Here is a 21,766-nt window from a genome sequence, read left to right as displayed (position 1 = left end):
TGGGATGTGGAAGGAAACATGGACATGGTCACAGGTAGAACGTATAAACTCCGTACAGAAAGCACCCGTGGTCAAGATCAAGTCTGGGTCTCTGGTCAGACAACATGCCAAGCAAAGCATTTCAAGGTGAAATGCATAATTTTGCATGCTATCTAATCAAATCATTAATACCGTACATAAATACAATTAACTGAAACTTCAGTACAATAGGTAGAGCAAAGGGTTCAGAATTTAGCTTTCAGCATTTGGTGAAGCTTTGAGATACAGCGTTCGCAAGCAACACCCATTCACAAACGTTCTACTGCATGTTATCGGTGCTAGTGTACGGTGGCACAGCGGTAGAGTTGCTGCCTTACAGCGAATGCAGCGCCTGAGACTCCGGTTCGATCCTGACTACGGGCGCCGTCTGTACGGAGTTTGTACGTTCTCCCCGTGACCTGCGTGGGTTTTCTCCGAGATCTTCGGTTTCCTCCCACACTCCATAGACGTACAGGTATGTAGGTGAATTGACTGGGTAAAATGTAAAAATTGTCCCTAGTGTGTGTAGGACAGTGTTAATGTGCGGGGATCGCTGGGCGGCGCGGACTCGGTGGGCCGAAGGGCCTGTTTCCGCGCTGTATCTCTAAATCTAAATCTAAATCCCGATTTCTACCTTTACATAACACGTCCCCCTCCATTCCCTGCCAATTTATTCCCAACTTGGATGAGGTTTACCTTCTGGTTTTCAGAAGCTTTGATGATGATGATGGTGGTGATGATGATATTTTTTTGTCACTTGCACCTGGCTGGGTGCAGTGAGATCCTTTGTTCTTGCGTTACAAAGTACACAAAAAGTAGTCGCCAAAAAACAGCCCCAGCAATGTTACACAAAAAAATTACCCATCCCTTCTTCGTTCCCCACCCCGCCTCCCCCCCCCCCCCCCCCCCCCCCCACCCTTGCGAGCGGGCAAGATCATCTCTGACCCCTCTCACCCTGGCCACAAAATGTTTGAAGCACTTCCCTCTGGAAGGCGACTCCGGACTGTCAAAGCAGCCACAGCCAGACATAAAAACAGCTTTTTTATTCCACGAGTGGTAGTTCTACTCAATAACCAAAGTCTGTAGTCTCTTTTTTGCTCTGGTTTATTTTCACCCACGTGTTTAGACCGTAATGTTGTATCCTAATTGTTTTGATGTGGTTACACTTTATTCTTAATTGTTAACTGTCTGTTTGTGTTGTCATTTGTGAGCGGAGCACCAAGGCACATTCCTTGTATACGCACATACTTGGCCAATAAAGTTATTCATTCATTCATTCAATCTTTGTTATCGGCGCCACCCCCCCCCCCCCCCCCAACGCCAGGTGCCCCGTTGTTCGACACGGCTTATAGCGTTGGTCGGTGTGGGCAGGTTGGGTCGAAGGGCCAGTTTCTACGCTGCATGGCTCTATCACTCTATGACTGGAAGTGTTATTGGCTTGTTGATCTCAGCCAAACTATTATAGAGGGGATACTGTGTTTCAGTGAGGTGCGTTTCCAATACAAAGAGAGCAATTCCAAAAGCTGTCTTGCCAGAAATATTGTGGGCACCAAACAAAAATGCAGGAATGGTGACATTTTTTCAAGTAAAAACATCATTTGTCTGGCTGTGACGCTGGTTAATAAATCATGCAATATTTGCTCCGTTTTTTTAATCGCCAATTAGTAACGGCACGGTGGCGCAGCGGTAGAGTTGCTGCCTCACAGCGCCAGAGACCCAGGTTCGATCCCGACCAGGGGTGCTTGTCTGTACGGCGTTTGTACGTTCTCACCACGACCTGCGGGGGTTTTCTCCGGATGCTCCAGTCTCCTCCCACACTCCAAAGGCGTGAAGGTTTTGAAGATTAATTGGCTTTGGTATGAATTGTAAATTGCCACTCGTGTGTAGGAGACTGCTGGTGGACAGGTTGATCGCTGGTCGGTGCAGACTCGGTGGGCCTAAGGACCACTTTCTAAGTGCTGCATCTCTATTGAATGCATTCATTCAATCATTCATTCAAACCAAACTAAACTAAACTGTTCAGTTATTGTATTCAATAGACAATAGACAATAGGCAATAGGTGCAGGAGTAGGCCATTCGGCCCCTCGAGCCAGCACCACCATTCAATGTGATCATGGCTGATCATTCTCAATCAGTACCCCGTTCCTGCCTTCTCCCCATACACCCTGACTCCACTATCCTTAAGAGCTCTATCCAGCTCTCTCTTGAATGCATTCAGAGAATTAGCCTCCACTGCCTTCTGAGGCAGAGAATTCCACAGATTTACAACTCTCTGAGTGAAAAAGCTGTTCCTCATCTCCGTTCTAAATGGCCTACCCCTTATTCTTAAACTGTGGCCCCTGGATCTGGACTCCCCCAACATTGGGAACATGTTTCCTGCCTCTAACGTGCCCAACCCCTTAATAATCTTATGCGTTTCGATAAGATCCCCTCTCATCCTTCTAAATTCCAGTGTGTACAAACCTAGTCGCTCCAGTCTTTCAACATATGACAGTCCCGCCATTCCGGGAATTAACCTAGTAAACCCACGCCGCACGCCTTCAATAGCAAGAATATCCTTCCTCAAATATTCATAGGCACTTTTTGTGCTTTGTGAACATCTGAGCCGAGAAGTTTATCAGTTTAACATCAGTTTAGTTTAATTTAGTTTATTGTCACATGTACCAGGGTACAGTGAAAAGCTTTTAGTTGCGTGCTAACCAGTCAGCGGAAAGACTATACGTACTATTACAATCGAGCCGTCCACAGTGTACAGATACATGATAATGATGTTTAAGAAGAGCAAAGTTAAAGTAAGAAACGCTACTGCTGGAGTAGAGGCTTAAATGAGTGGAGTGATTGTAATGTAAGAAAATAACTGCAGATGCTGCTACAAATCGAAGGTATTTATTCACAAAATGCTGGAGTAACTCAGCAGGTCAGGCAGCATCTCAGGAGAGAAGGAATGGGTGACGTTTCGGGTCGAGACCCTTCTTCAGACGGGTGATTGTAATGCGTGATTGTAGATTCACTTCTGGGACCAGCATGCAGAGAGTTACCTGGCTTGGGCGCCATCTTGGAATTTTAAGTCAATAAAAAACATATTTCAAGAACTTAATTGATTATGTTATAGCGTGCACCCTTCATAGTAACAGATAAATGGATCCGTTCAACTAAGTTAGACTTGTGGATAATCATTTTATTCTGTAATCAAGACCTAGTTTCTTACCTAATTAAGTTTTCTTGTAACCTCCATTCTGGAAGCTGGTTTTAATGTACATCAAGAATTCGTGCGATCTTGTCGGCTGAGAATATAAAAGCTGTACCAAAGTTGCACTCAGCAGATCACTTTGACTGGTCTCGTGGTACGCACCAGTTTAATAAATCGCCCATTACTTCCAACATCAACTCCGTGTGACCTTTCCATTTACTGCAGGTGCCGGTTTACACAGTAAAGGACAAAGTGCTGGAGTATGTCAGCTGTGTCAGAAGAAGGGTCTCGACCCAAAACGTCCCCTATCTATGCTCTCTAGAGATGCTGCCTGATCCACTGAGTTACTCCAGCACTTTGTGTCCTTTTGTGCAATTTATATTCTACTAGACCAAGTGGACCTGTTGGGCCCAAACCTCTCCTGCATTGGTGCAGCCTCTCCTCCCCCCTCCCACCCTCTCCCCCTCCCCCCTCACCCTCCCCCACCTCCCCTCCCCCCCTCCTCCCTCCTTCCCCTCCCCCTCCATCCCCCTCAAACCCCCTTATCCTCTTTCCCCCTCCCTCCCCTCCCCCCTCCTTCCACCCCTCCCTCCCTCCCTCCCCCCTCCCTCCCTAGGAGATAGATTTAAACTTTAAAATGTGAATAACTTAAAAAATATAACACCGATTTCAATGAAACTTCTTCCATGGGCACCAAAGGGACGACGGTGAGTAAGATGGGCCTAAAATTGTCGCGCTATCGTGTACCGTTTTGGCTCTAGTTCAGGAACAAACAAACAAACAAACGAACGAGAGTTTTCGTATATAGATGTTCTTTTTTTCCACTTTCTGAACAGAAGTAGAAAATGTAGAACAAGCTGTACAAGACTGCATTGCATTTTTTCTAGTCAAAAATATGTCGAACATTGATCAAACAACCGGGCAATACCTTTGCTTTGTACCAGCATCTGCAGTTATTTTCTTATATTAAACAACAGGGCAAAATCATTTCCTGTTTTATTTTCAGTTCCAATCTGAGATGGTTTGCCTCAGATTTCTGGGATGTGCATTGATATAAAGTAGTAAATAACGCTGTTAGAAAGAAATGTTTATTGTTTTTATTTATTTTTTCATATTTCAGATACAGCGCGAAAACAGGCCTTTTCGGCCCACCAAGTCCGTGCCGTCCAGAGATCCCCGCACACTAACACTATCCTACACACACTAGGGACAATTTTTACATTTACCCAGTCAATTAACCTACATACCTGTACGTCTTTGGAGTGTGGGAGGAAACCGAAGATCTCTGAGAAAACCCACGCAGGTCACGGGGAGAACGTACAAACTCCTTACAGTGCAGCACCCGTAGTCAGGATCGAACTTGAGTCTCTGGCGCTGCATTCGCTGTAAAGCAGCAACTCTACCGCTGCGCTACCGTGCCGCCCTAATTCTAATCCAATTAAATGAAATTATATAATAGATTGGTCACAACGACAGTTGAAAGACATTCTTGCACTATTACTATTTAGAAACATGGAAACATAGGTGCAGGAGTCGGCCATTCGGCCCTTCGAGCCAGCACCACCATTCAATATGATCATGGCTGATCATTCTCAATCAATACCCTGTTCCTGCCTTCTCCCCATATCCCTTGATTCCGTTAGCCCCTAAGAGCTATATCTACAGTAACTCTCTCTTGAAAACATCCATTGAATTGGCCGCCACTGCCTTCTGTGGCAGAGAATTCCTTAGCTTCAGAACTCTCCGGGTGAAAAAGTAGTTTGTTCCTCATCTCAGTCCTAAATGGTCTACCCCTTATTGATCAATGGTGACCCCTGGTTCTGGACTCCCCCAACATTAGGAACAGTTTTCCTGTATCTAACTTGTCCGAGCCCTGAAGAATTTTATATGTTTTTATAAGATCCCCTCTCATCTTTCTAAATTCCAGTGAATACTACGATCAGATGTGGGAGGTTATTTATCTGCTATGGTGGCCCGAGACTTTACATTTCACCTGTGGAGACATGTAACACACAGGAGGGTGATAAAGGTCACTAATTCATCAAGGTTACTTTGGGTCATGGGGTAGCAGGCCCGTAGCAGCCTTGGCTTAGCTCCCTAGTGAACATATGTTTACAATGAAAACATTGATAGATCCCTTCTAACACTCAAAACCCCTAGGCTTAGTCCCAGCCTCACCAGCACAACCTGCCTTCAAAACCAGAGCTGTATTTGGTCGCGCTGTTCCATCACTGTATTTCCAAGTGCAAGAATTTAGTGTTGTTTTTTAATTTAGTCTAGAGATACCGAGTAGAAACAGGCCCTTCACCGACCGACCAGCGATCCCCACACACTAACACTATCCTGCACACGGTGGGGCCAATTTTACATTTACGCCAAGCCAATTAACAGTGTCCGGGCCTACAGTGTCCGGGCCTACAGCATCCGGGCCAACATGGCCCCCGGGCCTAATACGGGACAAGGGCATTCCTGTACGGGGCAAAACAATATACCCGAAAATACGGGATGACCCGGCTAATACGGGACAGTTGGCAACCCTACCCATCAGGTCCGCGCCGACCAGTGATCCTCTCACATTAACACTATCCTACACACACAGCAGGGATGATTTTTACATTTACCAAGCCAATCTACCTACATACCTGTACTGTACGTCTTTGGAGTGTGAGTGGAAACCGAGGATCTTGGAGAAAACCCACGCGGTCACGGGCAGAACGTACAAACTCCGTACAGACAAGCACCCGTGGTCAGGATCGAACCCGGTTCTCCAGGAGCTGCAACTCCAAGGCACAACTCTACCTCTGCGCCACCGTGCCGCCCCAAGTTCATTTTTTAATTAAGATAATCTCTATTTATTCCTGCCAAGAAAGAATCCGATCCCATTGAGAGAAATGTACCGCAGGGTCAGAATTGTCACGACGGACCCTTTCACAACTTGGCTCTGCTCGATTTTGTTTTTGCAACAGCACAGGGGCAGACGTGGAATATTCCTGAGCTGTCTAAACATTCCAAGGTTATCTGATAGGATTTCCAGTGATAAGTGTTAACGCAAAATCCTGCCCGCAGGCTGCATGTGTTTGTGCTTGTCCCAGGGTTTCAGCATGGAATGCACGCTCTATGCTTGTAACGGAGCGGATGAGACTTACCAAACAGTGAAAGGCCCGCTTTGAGTGGACGTGGAGAGGATGTTTCCACTAGTGGGAGAGTCTAGGACCAGAGGACACAGCCTCTGAATTAAAGGCCCAGAGGTGAACAGCCTCAGAATTCCACAGCTTCACCACCCTCTGACTAAATAAATTCTTCCCCATCGCCTTGAAGGCGATGGGGAAGAATTTATTTAGTCAGAGGGTGGTGAAGCTGTGGAATTTATTGCCACAGTGGGCTGTGGAGGCCAAGTCAATGGATATTTTTAAGGCAGGGATAGATTCTTGATTAGTGCGGGTGTCAGGGGTTATGGGGAGAAGGCAGGAGAATGGGGTTAGGAGGGACAGATAGATCAACCATGATTGAATGGTGGAGTAGGATTGATGGGCCGAATGGCTTAATGCTGCTCTTATCACTTATGATCTTATGAGTTTTTATCTCTTCCCTTCTTTTCCTACTTGAGGATAACAAATGATATCAACTGTGGCCTCAAATCAGTTCACAGAACTTTCCTGACTGTTGGTCAATACTTACACAGCACATCATAACTCAGCTGGTCAGGCAGCATTTCTGGAGGGAATGGATAACTGGTATTTTAGGCCGGGACCCTTCTTCATTCTGATCTGAAACATTGCCGAGACAATAAGACAATAGACAATAGGTGCAGGAGTAGGCCATTCGGCCCTTCGAGCCAGCACCGCCGTTCAATGTGATCATGGCTGATCATTCTCAATCAGTACCCCGTTCCTGCCTTCTCCCCATACCCCCTGACTCCGCTATCATTAAGAGCTCTATCTAACTCTCTCTTGAAAGCAGGCAGAGAATTCCACAGATTTACAACTCTCTGAATGAAAAGGTTTTTCCTCATCTCCGTTCTAAATGGGCTCCTCCTTATTCTTAAACTGTGGCCCCTGGTTCTGGACTCCCCCAACATTGGGAACATGTTTCCTGCCTCTAACGTGTCCAACCCCTTAATAATCTTATGTTTCAATAAGATCCCCTCTCATCCTTCTAAATTCCAGTGTATACAAGCCTAGTCGCTCCAGTCTTTCAACATACGACAGTCCCGCCATTCCGGGAATTAACCTAGTGAACCTGCGCTGCATGCCCTCAATAGCAAGAATGTCCTTCCTCAAGAATTCTCTCTAGAGATACTGCCTGACACACTGAGTTACTCCAGCACTTTGTGTTTTGCTCAAGATTCCAGCATCTGCATTTCCTTGTGTCTCTCACATATAGCACGGTGAGTCAGAGGGTCGAGACCTTTTTTGGGTCGAGACCCTTCTTGAGAAGAACGAAGAACAAAGGCAGCAGAACAGTCAAAATGCAGAAACAAGGAGGTGCAGATGCTGGGAGGCATGGCCTGAAAAGTTACCTATCCATGTTCTCCAGAGATGCTGCCTGACCTGCTGAGTTACTCCAGCACTCTGCGCCCTTTTAGGAATGTAGAGGTATGCTCTTATTGTAAGTTAACAAAGTCCCTCCCTGGTAGTGCAGCGGTACAGTCGCTGCCTTACAACGCACGAGAGGCCAGGTTCGATCCTGACTACGGGTGCTGTCTCTAAGCGGTTTGTACGTTCTCCCCGTGACCTGCGTGGCTTTTCTCTGCGAGCTCCAGTTTTCTCCCACACTCCAAAGACGTACAGCTTTGTTAGTTAATTGGCTTGGGTAAAATTGCTCATTGTCCCTCGTGTGTGTAGGATATGTTAGAGTGGTGGCTGTCTGTGCACCAGTCCCCACCTTAAACAAAGTCACGCACATGCGTCCGAGGAGAGGACAGTCATACTCGCTTCGAGTGACCGATGATGTTAGAGAGCGGGGATCGCTGGGAGGTGCATACTCGGTGGGCCGAAGGACCTGTTTCCGTGCTGGATGCAGGCCCTCACGCCAGGGATAGGAGGTGCCCTGAGATGCCACACAAGGCCCTTCCCTAACTAAACTAAATCTTGTAGCTACAATGTATATGTGTGAAGCTCCATTCATTTCTGCACAACGATGACAACTAGTCCAGGTGCATGGTACTTCAAAGGACATTACGTTTTGGACATTTGCTTTCAGGACCTTCCTCTCTTTGATTGATTCCAACTTCACGATGATCTTTTTCTACATCACACCTTTGTCTTCTTAATCACAACGATCAGTCGTCTATCTGAGTCTAATATTTAGTTTCGTTTAGTTCCGAGGTACAGCGTGGAAACAGGCCCCTTCGGCCCACCGAGTCCACGCCGGCCAGCGATCCCCGCACACATACTCTACCCTACACACACTAGGGAACAATTTTACATTCATACCAAGCCAATTGACGTACAAACCTCTACGCCTTTGGAGTGTGGGGGGAAACTGGAGATCCCGGAGTAAACTCACGCAGGTCACGGGGAGAACGCACAAACTCCGTACAGAAAAGCACCCGTGGTCAGGATCAAACCCGGGTCTCTGGCGCTGCAAGGCAGCAGCTCTACCCTCTGCGCCATCGTGCCCGGCCTAAAGGAAAAGGAAAAGTAACTGCAAGGCAAACCCTGACCCGTCCATTTGAAACAGCATGATCTCACATCAGCAGGACTCATTTTCCACATCATCTGCAGACCTGCCGAATTAATAACTTTCCATTTTTTGTTTAGATGTTTCTGCTCCACCAGGCTGCTGTTTTATGGGATTCCCTGGGGTCAGATATGGTTCCTGCGCAAATACCTCTCAAAAAAGTAAGTCATATTTCTTTCATCTCTCTGTGTGGGCCTGAAATGATAGAAAGTAGATTGATATCAGAGGTGAGGAGGTATCAAGGGTCATCTCTGAGGGAACATTCACAGTTAGGGACACTCTTCAAATCTTCCATTTTGAGACATTAACTGACCTAAGTTAATGATATAGACATGATTTGCCCTGTAGTTCACCACTCCTAGGTTTTAGGAGACGTTTCTGTTCACAATTGCAAGCAATAACTTGTACGTGGACACATCCATCTTGAGCGATGACTTATAGAAAGAAACTTGTCTTTAACAGTTGGTGATCGGTACAGTTGGGGTCTTATATCGACGAAAATTCTTGAATACTTTGGCTTTTGTTTTTGGCTGCTGTTGGCAATGCTTCAGAATTAACCTTCATTAACTGCAAGTGCACAGCGGTAGAGTTGCTGCCTTCATGAGTTCATAGATCGTCGGAGCAGAATTAGGCCATTCGGCCCATCAAATCTACTCCACCATTCAATCATGGCTGATCTATCTTTCCCTCCTTACTGCATTCTCTTGACTTCTCCCCATAACCTTTGGCAACCTTACTGCTCAAGGATCTGCTAATTCCTGCATCAGAAATACCCAAAGACTTGGCCTCCACAGCCGTCAGTGGCAGAATTCCACAGATTCACCACCCTCTGGCTAAAGAAATCCCTCCTCATCTCCTATCTCCTCATTCCTAAAGGAATGTCCTTTTATTCTAAAGCTCTCACGACATTTGGGGTTACAGAGTTTGATTACTTCGCATTATGTAACCTCCATGAAGGAACCCAAAGGCTGGAAAAACTTCATGTCAAAGCAATGCAAAGAAAGATAGAAACATAGAAAAATAGAAAAATAGGTGCAGGAGTAGGCCATTCGGCCCTTCGAGCCAGCACCGCCATTCAATATGATCATGGCCGATCATCTGAAATCAGTACCCTGCTCCTATGGCTATTTTCCCCATATCCCTTGATTCTTTTCGCCCTAAGAGCTAAGTCTAACTCTCTATTGAAAACATCCAGTGAATTGGCCTCCACTGCCTTCTGTGGCAGAGAATTCCACAGATTCACAACTCTCTGGGTGAAAAAGTTTTTCCTCATCTCAGTCCTCGATGGCCTACTCCTTATTCTTAAACTGTGACCCCTGGTTCTGGACTCCCCCAACATCGGGAACATTTTATTCCCCCAACTCCCCCCCAAAAAACCCCCCAACAAAGGATAGCTCCTTTGCGACGAGATTTGATCCAAACTCCGAATTAAAATCTTTTGCTGCTATTTGTCGATTTTGCCTGCTGCTGGTGACAATAACGTTCACATCCAGTCAGTTCCAGATCAACACCAATCCCGATCCAAGCACAACGCAGACCCAAGGATAAAATTACAGATGTCCAAACCACTTCCCCATCCAATCCCAGAGTATAGAATACCCGCTCCAAGCATAACACTTTAGCGCAAAATCCCCATCCAAGTATGAAATATTCTCCCAATTATTTGTGCTTTTAACGCTGAGCAGACAAAATACGGCCGGTCCACTGCCAGGACTCACCTGCAAGCAGCCGCAGATTGTGCACGTATAATCCATTCTCGTCGGAAGTCCAGGTTTTTCTGGGTGAGTTCTCTATTTGTTCTCTTTGGAATGAGTCGCTCAGGAGCGGGTGATTTTTATGAGGCCTGATTTGCGAGTTTGACTGTGTTTTTTTTCGTTACTTGCAGCGTTTAATGAGTGCAGTCCAAATAAAATTATAATTCCATTATGATTTCCCCTATTTCTGGATTTTATTGGGGCAGAGAATGTGATTAAATTGACGGTAGGAAGCATCTGTGTAAGTTGTACAGAGAATGTTCACAATGTACGTCCAATGTTGATGGCCAACTACAAGATTATCTTTGCACTATAAAGAAAAAAAATCATCGCGAGGGGTTTTAATTTAGTTCAGTTTATTATCATCGTCATGTTTACTGAGTTACAGTCACAAGCTTGTTTGTTATGTGCGATCCAGTCATTGAAAAGACGATGCATAATTACCACCAAACTGTCCACAGTGTACAGATCCAAGGAATAATGTTCAGTACAAGACAATGTCCAGTCAAGTCCGATTTAAGATTGGCCAGTGGTCTTCAATGAGATAGACAGTGGGTCAGGACCCTTCTCTCCTTGGTGGTAGTCTAGTTTAGTTTAGTTTTAGTTTAGTTTAGTTTAGAGATACAGCACCGAAACAGGCCCTTCAGCCTGAGTCCGCACCGACCAGTGATCCCCGCACATTAACACCACCCTCCGCACATTAGGGTCAATGTACACATACACCAAACCAATTAACCTGCATACCTGTACGTCTTTGGGGTGTGGGAGGAAACGGAAGATTTTGGAGAAACCCCAGGCGGTCACGGGGAGAACGTCCAAACTCCGTACAGACGGAACCCGTAGTCGGGATCGAACCCGGGTCTCCGCCCTGCAAACGCTGTAAGGCAGCAACTCTACCGCTGAGCCACCATGGCCGCCCATAAATGATAGGATGGTTCGATTGCCTAATAACAGCTGGGAAGAATCTGTCCCTGAATCTGGAGGAACATCTGCATTTTCATAATTCTGTACCTTTTGCCCGATGAGAGAGGGGAGAAGAGGAAGTGACCGGAATGAGACTCATCCTCGATTATGCTGCTGGCCTTGCCGAGGCAGCGTGTGGTACAAATGTAGTCAATGCAAGGGAGGTTAGTGTGCCTGGTGATCCGGGCTGCGTCCACAATTCTCCGCAATTTCTTGTGGCCTTGGAGGGTGCTGTTCCCAAACCGTGCTGTGGTGCATCCCGATAAAATGCTTTCTACGGCGCATCTGTAGAAGTTGGTAAGAGTTGTGGGGGACATGCCGAAAGGAAGTAGAGGCACTGGTGAGGTTTCTCGGCCTTTGCTTCGATATTGGAGTGTCCAGGACAGGTTGCTGGCGATATTTACTCCGAGGAACTATCTACCTCTTTGATGACCCTCGTACTATCCTTGATCGGACTTTGCTGGCTTTACCTTGCACTAAACGTTATCCCTTTCGCATGTATCTCGACACTGCAAATGGCTCGTTTGCAATCATGTATTGTCTTTCTGCTGACGGGATAGCACGCAACAAAAGCTCTTCACTGTACTCCTGTACAGGTGACAATAAACTAAAGGGAACTGAAAAAACCTGAAGCTTTCAACCATCTCTACTTCGGCTCTGTCAAATGTATAACCGGGGTGTTGGTTCCGTTTGGCTTCCTGAAGTCGATCACGATCGACCTTGTGGGCCTTGTGTGTCATCTCAGGGCACCTCCTATCCCTGGCGGGAGGGCCTGCGTCCAGGCGGTCGCCAGGGGCAACGGGCCTTCGACGCCACAAGCTGGTTTGCGACCATATTACGAGGCGGACTGAAAGACCGCAGCTTTCCCGAACCTCGTACCACGCCGTCTCCAATCAGACGAGCGGGTCGGGTACGTGAGCCTGCGCTAATGTTCCACGTCGCAAAGCCACGGCCAGATTGTCGGCCTCGTAGTGTAAACCCATGGGATATGGGGAGAAAGCAGGAACGGGGTACTGATTTTAGATGATCAACCATGATCATATTGAATGGCGGTGCTGGTTCGAAGGGCCGAATAGCCTACTCCTGCACCAATTGTCTATGTTTCTCTGTCTAAAGCACTCCATGCGATTTGCTTCCCTTCCTCTGCTGGAGTTCCGTACCAGGAGTTGGCGGTCAGAGGGCAGGCCGCTGATGGGGTGTCAGAGAGGTGAGGACTCCGCCGCTCGGTTGCTGCGGCTCGTTGGAGAGGGCGGCCTGAAACCATGGCTTGCAACGATCGAATAACAAATGCAGGAAATAGAAAAGCATTTCCCCGGCGTGAGCTGAGAAAGGGTCTTGTGTGGCATCTCAGGGCACCTCCTATCCCTGGCGGGAGGGCCTGCTTCCAGGCGGTCGCCAGGGGCAACGGGCCTTCGACACCACGAGCCGGTTTGTGACCGTACTACGAGGCAGACTGAAAGACCGCAGCTTTCCCGAAACCTCGTACCACGCCGTCTCCAATCAGACGAGCGGGTGGGGCACGTGAGCCTGCGCTAATGTTCCAAGTCGCAAAGCCACGGCCAGATTGTCGGCCTCGTTCCAACGCCTAGAGAAAGAATAGCACTGGCAGGTTACTTGGCCAGGAATGCACGCTGAGTCAAGAAAGCAATCTTGGCTACATGAAACCAGTGAGAAGAGGTTGGGAGGGTGTGGGGGGGGGGGGGCTTTTGTTGCATGCTGACCGGTCAGTGGAAAGACAATACATGGTCACAATCGAGCCATCCACAGTGTACAGATACAAGATAAAGGGACTAACATGAATAACGTTTAGTGCAAGATAAAGTCCAACAAAGGCCGATCAAAGATAGCCCGGGGGTCTCCAATGTGGTAGATGCTAATCCAGGACTGCTCTCTGACTGATGCTTGATAATAGCTGGGAAGAAACTGTCCCTGGATAGGCGATGTTTCAGGTTGGGACTCTTGTTCAGTCTGAAGGCCCAAAACGTTACCCATCCATGTTCTCTAGAGACACTGACCCAACATCCTACCATGTTGTCCTTTTTTGTAAACCCAGCATCTGCAGTTCCTTGTGTTAACACAAAAATAGTCCACAAAGTCCGCAGCGACCAGCGATCCTCGCACATTAACACTAGCCTACACACACTACATTCATACCAAGCCAAACCTGTACGTCTTTGGAGTGTGGGATGGAACCGAAAATCTCGGAGAAAAAACCCATGCAGGTCACGGGGGGAACTTACAAACTCTGTACAGACAGCACCCATAGTCGGAGTCGTACCCTGGTCTCTGGCGCTGTAAGGCAGCAAATCTACCGCTGCGCCACCGTGCCGCCCCCATTTCTTCTTAAAGATTTCAGTATAAAAGTAGAGGCAGAACATTGCAGTTTTATTTTACACTGAGCCTTTACTTAATAGAGTCATAGAGTCATTGGGCGGCACAGTGGCGCAGCGGTTGAATTGCTGCCTTACAACGCCGAAGACAAGAGTTCAATCCTGACTACATGCGCTGTCTGTGTGGAGGTTGTACGTTCTCCCTGCGACCGCGTGGGTTTTCTCCGGGTGCTCCGGTTTTCTCCCACATTCCAGAGATGGACAGGCTTGTAGGTTAATTGGCTTTGGTAAGTTGTAAAATTGTCCCTAGTGTGTAAGCATAGTGCTAGTGTTCCGGGCAAGCACTGGTTGACGTGGACTCGGTGGGCCAAAGGGCCTGTTTCCACGCTGTATCTCGAAAGTCTAAAGAGTCATACAACACGGTAAACGTGCCCTTTGCCCGACTTCCCTATGCCGGCCAAGGTCCCCCATCTACACTAGGTGGTCCTTCGAGCTGGAAGAGCCAGGAGGGCCATGTTGAGACTTAGACAGACAATAGACAATAGGTGCAGGAGGAGGCCATTCGGCCCTTCGAGCCAGCACCGCCATTCAATGTGATCATGGCTGATCGTTCTCAATCAGTACCCCGTTCCTGCCTTCTCCCCATACCCCCTGACTCCGCTATCCTTAAGAGCTCTATCTAGCTCTCTCTTGAATGCATTCAGAGAATTGGCCTCCACTCCCTTCTGAGGCAGAGAATTCCACAGATTCACAACTCTCTGACTGAAAAAGTTTTTCCGCATCTCAGTTCTAAATGGCCTACCCCTTATTCTTAAACTGTGGCCCCTTGTTCTGGACTCCCCCAACATTGGGAACATGTTTCCTGCCTCTAACGTGTCCAACCCCTTAATAATCTTATACATTTCGATAAGATCTCCTCTCATCCTTCTAAATTCCAGTGTATACAAGCCTAGTCACTCCAGTGTTTCAACATATGACAGTCCCGCTATTCCGGGAATTAACCTAGTAAACCTAGGTTAATTGACTTCATTCAATCCCTTTTCAGTACCAATGAGCATTGTTGATGTCGTGACTGTCTCTGCAAATTGGCATTCATCACTGGTGTTTCGTTGTGCTGTCTATAAGACCGGGAGTTGAAACTCCACGAGGGAACGTTTAATGGCACCCAAGTCCTCGGGAAGCAGCTAACTGTGGCTCATTAGGAGCAAGCACAGTAGCGATCGCTCCAGGTCAAGCGGTCTGTAAAACAAACTTGAAATGGCCGTGTTGCTTTTGTCCTGCTGCAGATGATATGGGCTCTGAGCAGCAGGAATGAAATGCAGACATGGAGGTCCTAGCCATACAGTCAGTGTATGGCCTTAATTCAGACAGGGCTCTTAATCCTAACCTCACCGTGAAAGACGTTGGGGAATTTAATTAATGTGAGCACTTTCCACATTGAATCACGACCAAAGGTGGTCTGGTTTTTATGTGTTTTATTTAAGGATTCCAGTTTGTAATTTTCATATTCTAAACATAATCAAACATAATTAGAATTTGTTTCACATGAAGCCCTTGAATTATAGCCCCTCTGATACCTGTTTTGAAACTCAGCTCTGATCACCGGGGAAACATGTCTGCCATTTGCCATTTAAATGTTATTTTTGTATATTATAATCTATCCACTCCAGGTTTATTTTTCACTGACACCCGGGAGTGAGTTAGCTCTTTGTGCTTAGTTTAGTTTTAGTTTAGAGATACAACGTGGAAACAGGCCCTTCGGCCCACAGAGTCCCGCATATCAATACTATCCTACACACACTAGGGAAAATTTTACATTTAAACCAAGCCAATTAGCCAACAAACCTGTACATATTTGGAGTGTGGGAGGAAACCGAAGATCTTGGGGGAAAACCCACGTGGTCACAGGGGGAACATACAAACTCCGTGCAGACAGCACCCGTGGTCGGGATTGAACCCGGGTCTCTGACGCTGGATGCGCTGTAAGGCAGCAACTCTACCGCTGCGCCACCGTGCCTGTTCAGTGTGACACAATTTTCTTTAGGACTTCGAATATCATTCTATCTGTTCAGCTAGAATTACCTTGCACTAAACGTTATTCCCATATCATGTATCTATGTAAATGGCTTGATTGTAATCATGCATTGTCTTTCCGCTGACTGGATAGCACGCTTTTCATTGTACCTCGGTACACGTGACAATAAACTAAACTAAACTAACCATGGATATACAACTTCAGGAACAGTTGCAGATACAGGATAACAGATAATAATTCATATATGTGGTGTTACACGTAAGTTGCATTGAGTGGGGGAAAATAGGGTCAAAACCATCATCTGTTCAATGTTATACATTCAGCTAATGTGGTTCTCCGAGATATCACAGATAACCCTCTGTATGAAAGACATGTAAAGTTCCATTTATATCCACGTGTTCCCAAAAATGTATCCTTTCCGAAGCAGACTATGATTTAGTTAATCAAATATCATTAGTTTTTGTTTAGTTCAGTTTAGAGATACAGCACACACACAGGCACTTTGGCCCACCGAGTCCGAGCCAACCAACGTTCACCCCGCACACTAGTTCCATCCTACACACTAAGTACAATTTACGGAAGACAATTAACCTGCAAACCTGCACGTCTTTGGAGTGTGGGAGGAAAACGGAGCACCCGGAGAAAACCCAGGCAGGTCAAGGGGAGAACATACAAACTCCATGCAGACAGCACCCGAGGTTAGGATCGAACCCGGGCCTCTGGCGCTGTAAAGCAGCAACTCTACCGCTGCGCCACCGTGCCACATAATAAAATGTGATCATTTAAGTTAGGCTTATCACAGAACAGTAACCAGCAAAGTTGAGATTTTAGATAGGGAAAAAGGAAAAGAAATAGCTTAGAAGAGAAAGTTTAGTTGAGTTTAGTTGAGTTTAGTCTGAAGAAGGGTATCGACCAGAAACATCACCCATTCCTTCCATCCAGATGCTGCCTGACCCGCTGAGTTACTCCAGCTTTTTGTGTCTATCTTTAGTTTAGTTTAGTTTAGTTTAGTTTAGTTTAGTTTAGTTTAATTGAATTGAATTGAATTGAATTGAATTGAATTGAATTGAATTGAATTGAATTGAATTGAATTGAATTGAATTGAATTGAATTGAATTGAATTGAATTGAATTGAATTGAATTAAATTAAATTAAATTGAGTTTAGTTTAGTTTAGTTTAGTTTAGTTTAGTTTAGTTTAGTTTAGTTTAGTTTAGTTTAATTTAATTTAATTTAATTTAATTTAATTTAATTTAATTTAATTTAATTTAATTTAATTTAATTTAATTTAATTTAATTTAATTTAATTTAATTTAATTTAATTTAATTTAATTTAATTTAATTTAATTTAATTTAATTCAGAGGTACACTGAAGAATGTGGTGAGTGATTGCGACCAAATGCACACCAATTTTGCCTTTTAATTTATGAGTGAATAGATCAGAAGCTCCCTAAAAATGGTCTTGACATTCAGTACAGTCTAAAATATTTCATTAAGACTCTCATGCCTCATCAAACCTTCGAGAGGGATTGTTTGGATTTATGAGCAGTGTATCTGAAGATCAAAAAAACTCCCAACGAAAAGAAGATATCTGAGACCAGCTTTCTGTGACCACAACAAAAAAACTGCTCACAATCATCAATCACTGTGTTGTAGCCAAGTGCTTAAACAATGATGGCTCAAAATGACTGTATCAATTACACTCTGAGAACCTTCAGGTTTCCACAGGGGTAACCATGTCAAATTAAACAGAGCTGACTTGTAATTAGATGGTAATTAAAATTAATGATACATTTGTGAGCTATATTTGTTGCGTGCCAGCACTTTCACCATGTAGTTTTCCAAATGAGGCCTTCCAAACATCTGAAGCTCTCTAACAATGTAACACAATGTAAGAATAAGGTTTTGAGCGGCACGGTGGCGCAGCGGTAGAGTTGATGCCTTACAGCGCCAGGGACCTGAGTTCGATCGTGACCGTGACTACGGGTGCTGTTTGTATGGAGTTTGCACGTTCTCCCCGTGACCGACGTGGGTTTATTCCGGTTGCTCCGGTTTCCTCTCACACTCCAAAGACGTAGGTTAATTGGCTTCGGTAAAAATTGTACATTGTCCCTGGTGTGTGTGTGTGTGTAGGATAGTGTTAGTGTGCGGGGATCGCTGGTTGGCACAGACTCGGTGGGAAGAAGGGCCTGTTTCTGCACTTTATCTTGAAGCTTAACTTAACTAATATAGAATCAAGGCACATCGCATTGAGAGTAATTGTTCCTTTATGACATAAAAAGACACAAAATGCTGGAGCAACTCAACGGGTCAGGCAGCATCTCTGGAGAACATTGATTGGTGACATTTTGGGCTTCAGGTTGAAGAAGGATCATGACCTGAAACATCATCTATCCATGTTCTTCAAAGATGCTGCCTGACCCGTTGAGTTACTCCAGCATTTTGTGTCTTTTTGTGTAAACCAGCATCTGCAATTCCTTGTTTCTGCATTCTTTCTTCAGGACATGATTATATCACTCAACTGCCCAATTGTTATAGTCATAGAGTCATACAGCATGGAATAAGGCCCATCGGCCCAACTAGCCCACTCCGACCAACATACCCCATCTGCACTAGTGCCACCTGTGTCTATTTGGCCCATATCCCTCTAAACCTGTCCTATTCATGTACCAGTCTAAATCTTTCTTAAACTTTGCAATAGTAACTGCCTCAACTACCTCCTCTGGCAGCTTGTTCCATACACCCACCACCCTTTGTGTAAAAAAGTTACCCCTCAGTTTCCCATTAAATCTTCACCTCTCACCTTAAATCTATGCAGTCTGGTTTTCGATTCCCCTACTCTGGGCAAAAGACCTACCCAGTCTGAAGAAGGGTCTTGACCCGAAACGTCACCCATTCATTCTCTCCCGAGATGCTGCCCGACCTGCTGAGTTATTCCAGCATTTTGTGAATAAATACCTTCGATTTGTACCAGCATCTGCAGTTATTTTCTTACACTACCTGTTGCTCCACTGCGATTTCTCCTCAAGTTATGTCCACTTTGAAGAAGTTCTCCTCCTCTCTCCGACGAGAGTTTAGCAACATGCTCTCTCGTTGCTCCCCCTCTGTGATTTCTCCTGCCCTCCTACTCTACGACCACATCTTGAAAAACCAGTCTGAAGAAGGGTCTCGACCCGAAACGTCACCCATTCCTTCTCTCCCGAGATGCTGCCCGACCTGCTGAGTTACTCCAGCACTTTGTGAATAAATACCTTCGATTTGTACCAGCATCTGCAGTTATTTTCTTATACTTCTTAGACCTACCCAATCTATTTGTCTCATGATTTTGTGCACCTCTATAAGATTACCCCTCATCCTCCAAGGAATAAAGCCTCAGCCTGCTCAACCTCTTCCATAGCTCCGTCCCTTGGGTCCTGGCAGCATCCTGGTAAATCTTCTTTGAACCCTTTCAAGCTTGACAACGTCGTTCCTATAACAGGGTGCCCATGATCCCTAAGGCAGGTGTTGGCTTAACATTGCTGCAGCTGTGCGTTGCTGAGGCACTCCAACTTAACTGCTGTAGACTCTGTGCAGCCTTTGCCAAGTGCTTGAGCAGCCTGCCGTCAGATCTGAGGTTGCCCACTCAGGTCTCTGAATGTCAGCAGGGTGGCCCATTAAATAGCACAGTGAGCTCTTGGGTTAAGAGTCTTCCATGCTGCTTGTAGCTGCAGCTTTGACCTCCAGTTTATGTTGCGTTGGGTGGAAATTGGCGCGTTGTGATGGTGATATCATCAGGTGCACGTCTGATGCCAAGATAAGAACGGAGCGAATTGCAACCAGATGTATTCCATGGGTGGAAATGGATCGCCAGCACAATTTAATCAAGGGAAAATCATTTCATCTCGCGGTTGGCACCTATAAAATTGGCACTAATTATTCTAATCTTTTGGTTGGAAATTCTTCCAGAGGTATACTATAGAGTCATAGATTCATAGAGTCATACAGTGTGGAAACAGGCCCTTCAGCCCAACTTGCCCACACCGACTAACATGTCTCATCTACACTCGTCCCACTTACCCGCATTTGGCCCATATCCCTCTAAACCTGTCCTGCCATTGTACCTGTTTAATCACTTCTTAAACGCTTCCTACACTATACATCTCAAACACTTTGGGGCAATGCAATGGGAATATTTCTACTCCCATTCGGTAAAGGCTGGCAAAAGATGGCGAGTCTCTGGAATTCTTATTTCTTAAAGGTTTAATGAGGCTGAATCATTGAAGGGTCTGAAAGAGGAGGTAGATACATTTACGAAAGGTCGGGGGAATTGAGGGGTGTGGTGAACTGTCACAGAAAAAATAGTTGTGAGCAAATTTGGGCCCCATATCTGAGGAAGGATGTGCTGGCTCTGGAGAGGGTCCAGAGGAGGTTTACAAGAATGATTCCAGGAATGAGTGGGTTAACATATGATGAGCATTTGACACCCTGTTTGTGGTTTGTCCCTCCTCGGACCACTGTCGGTAGGTACTCACCACTGCTGACCGGGAGCACCCCACAAGCCTTGCCGTTTCAGAGATGCTCTGACCCAGTCGGCTGGCCATAACAATTTGGCCCTTGTCAAAGTCGCTCAGGTCTTTACTCCTGCCCATTTCTCCTGCATCCAACACATCAACTTCAAGAACTGACTGTTCACTTGCTGCCTAATATATCCCACCCCTTGATAGGTGCCATTGTAACAAGACAATCAATGGTATTCACTTTGCCTGTCAGTGGTCATAATGTTTTGGCTGATTGGTGTATGAGGGGGAATAGATGCACAGAGTCTCTTGCCCAGAGTAGGTGAATCGAGGACCAGAGGACATTGGTTTAAGATGAAGGGGAAAAGATTTAATAAGAATCCAGGGGGTAACTTGATTTAAAAGGTCTCCCTTTCTCTCTATATTTCCCTCAATCTATCTTTCTCACTCTTTCTAGCACTCTCTCTCTCCTCTAAAAAGTTTATCAATATTTTACACTCTGGAGTGGTGGCCTTGAATAGTGAACGAGCTTGACGTTAATGGAGCTGGTATTATTATAATTGGAATCAATCTTTCTCTGAGATGTGGATGTAGTTTCTAAGGCCAGTGTTTTTTGCCCTTCCTAACTATCCTTGAGCCAAAGACATTGTCGGGTCATATCGAAGAAGGTTAAGAATCACCCACATAATTGAGGTCTGATGTTATATATACTGTAGCTCAGACCAGTTAAACATCAGCTCAGCAGATTTCTATCTACAACAATGAACAGTGAGTTTTACCATTTGACAATTTCATGGTTATCATTAGTGACCCCAGGTTATCATAGAGTCATAGAGTCATAGAGTGATACAGTGTGGATACAAGCCCTTTGGCCCAACACCGGCCCACATTGTCCCGGCTGCACTAGTCCCACCTGCCTGCGCTTGGTCCATATCTCTCCAAACTTGTCCTATCCATGCACCTGTCTAATTGTTTCTTAAATTTTGGAATAGTTCCAGCCTCAATTACCTCCTCTGGCAGCTTGTTCCATGCACCCACCACCCTTTGTGTGAAAAATGTAATCCAAATGTATTTAAATTCTGCGTACTCCAGATCATTTTGGTTTACTAGTCCAACGACTACTGTTAGAACATAGCCTCGCCAGATGTTACTGTATAATCAATCATTTATTTTGCTAATGGCAACAACGGTGGCACAGTGGTAGAGTTGCTGCCTTACAGCGCTTGGAACTCGGGTTCGATCCTGACCACAGGTGCTGTCTGTACGGGGTTTGTACGTTCTCCCTGGACCGCGTTCGG

Source organism: Rhinoraja longicauda, chromosome 6 (assembly GCF_053455715.1).
Source record: "Rhinoraja longicauda isolate Sanriku21f chromosome 6, sRhiLon1.1, whole genome shotgun sequence".
NCBI lineage: Eukaryota > Metazoa > Chordata > Chondrichthyes > Rajiformes > Arhynchobatidae > Rhinoraja > Rhinoraja longicauda.
Note: the sequence above shows the minus strand (reverse complement) of the source record.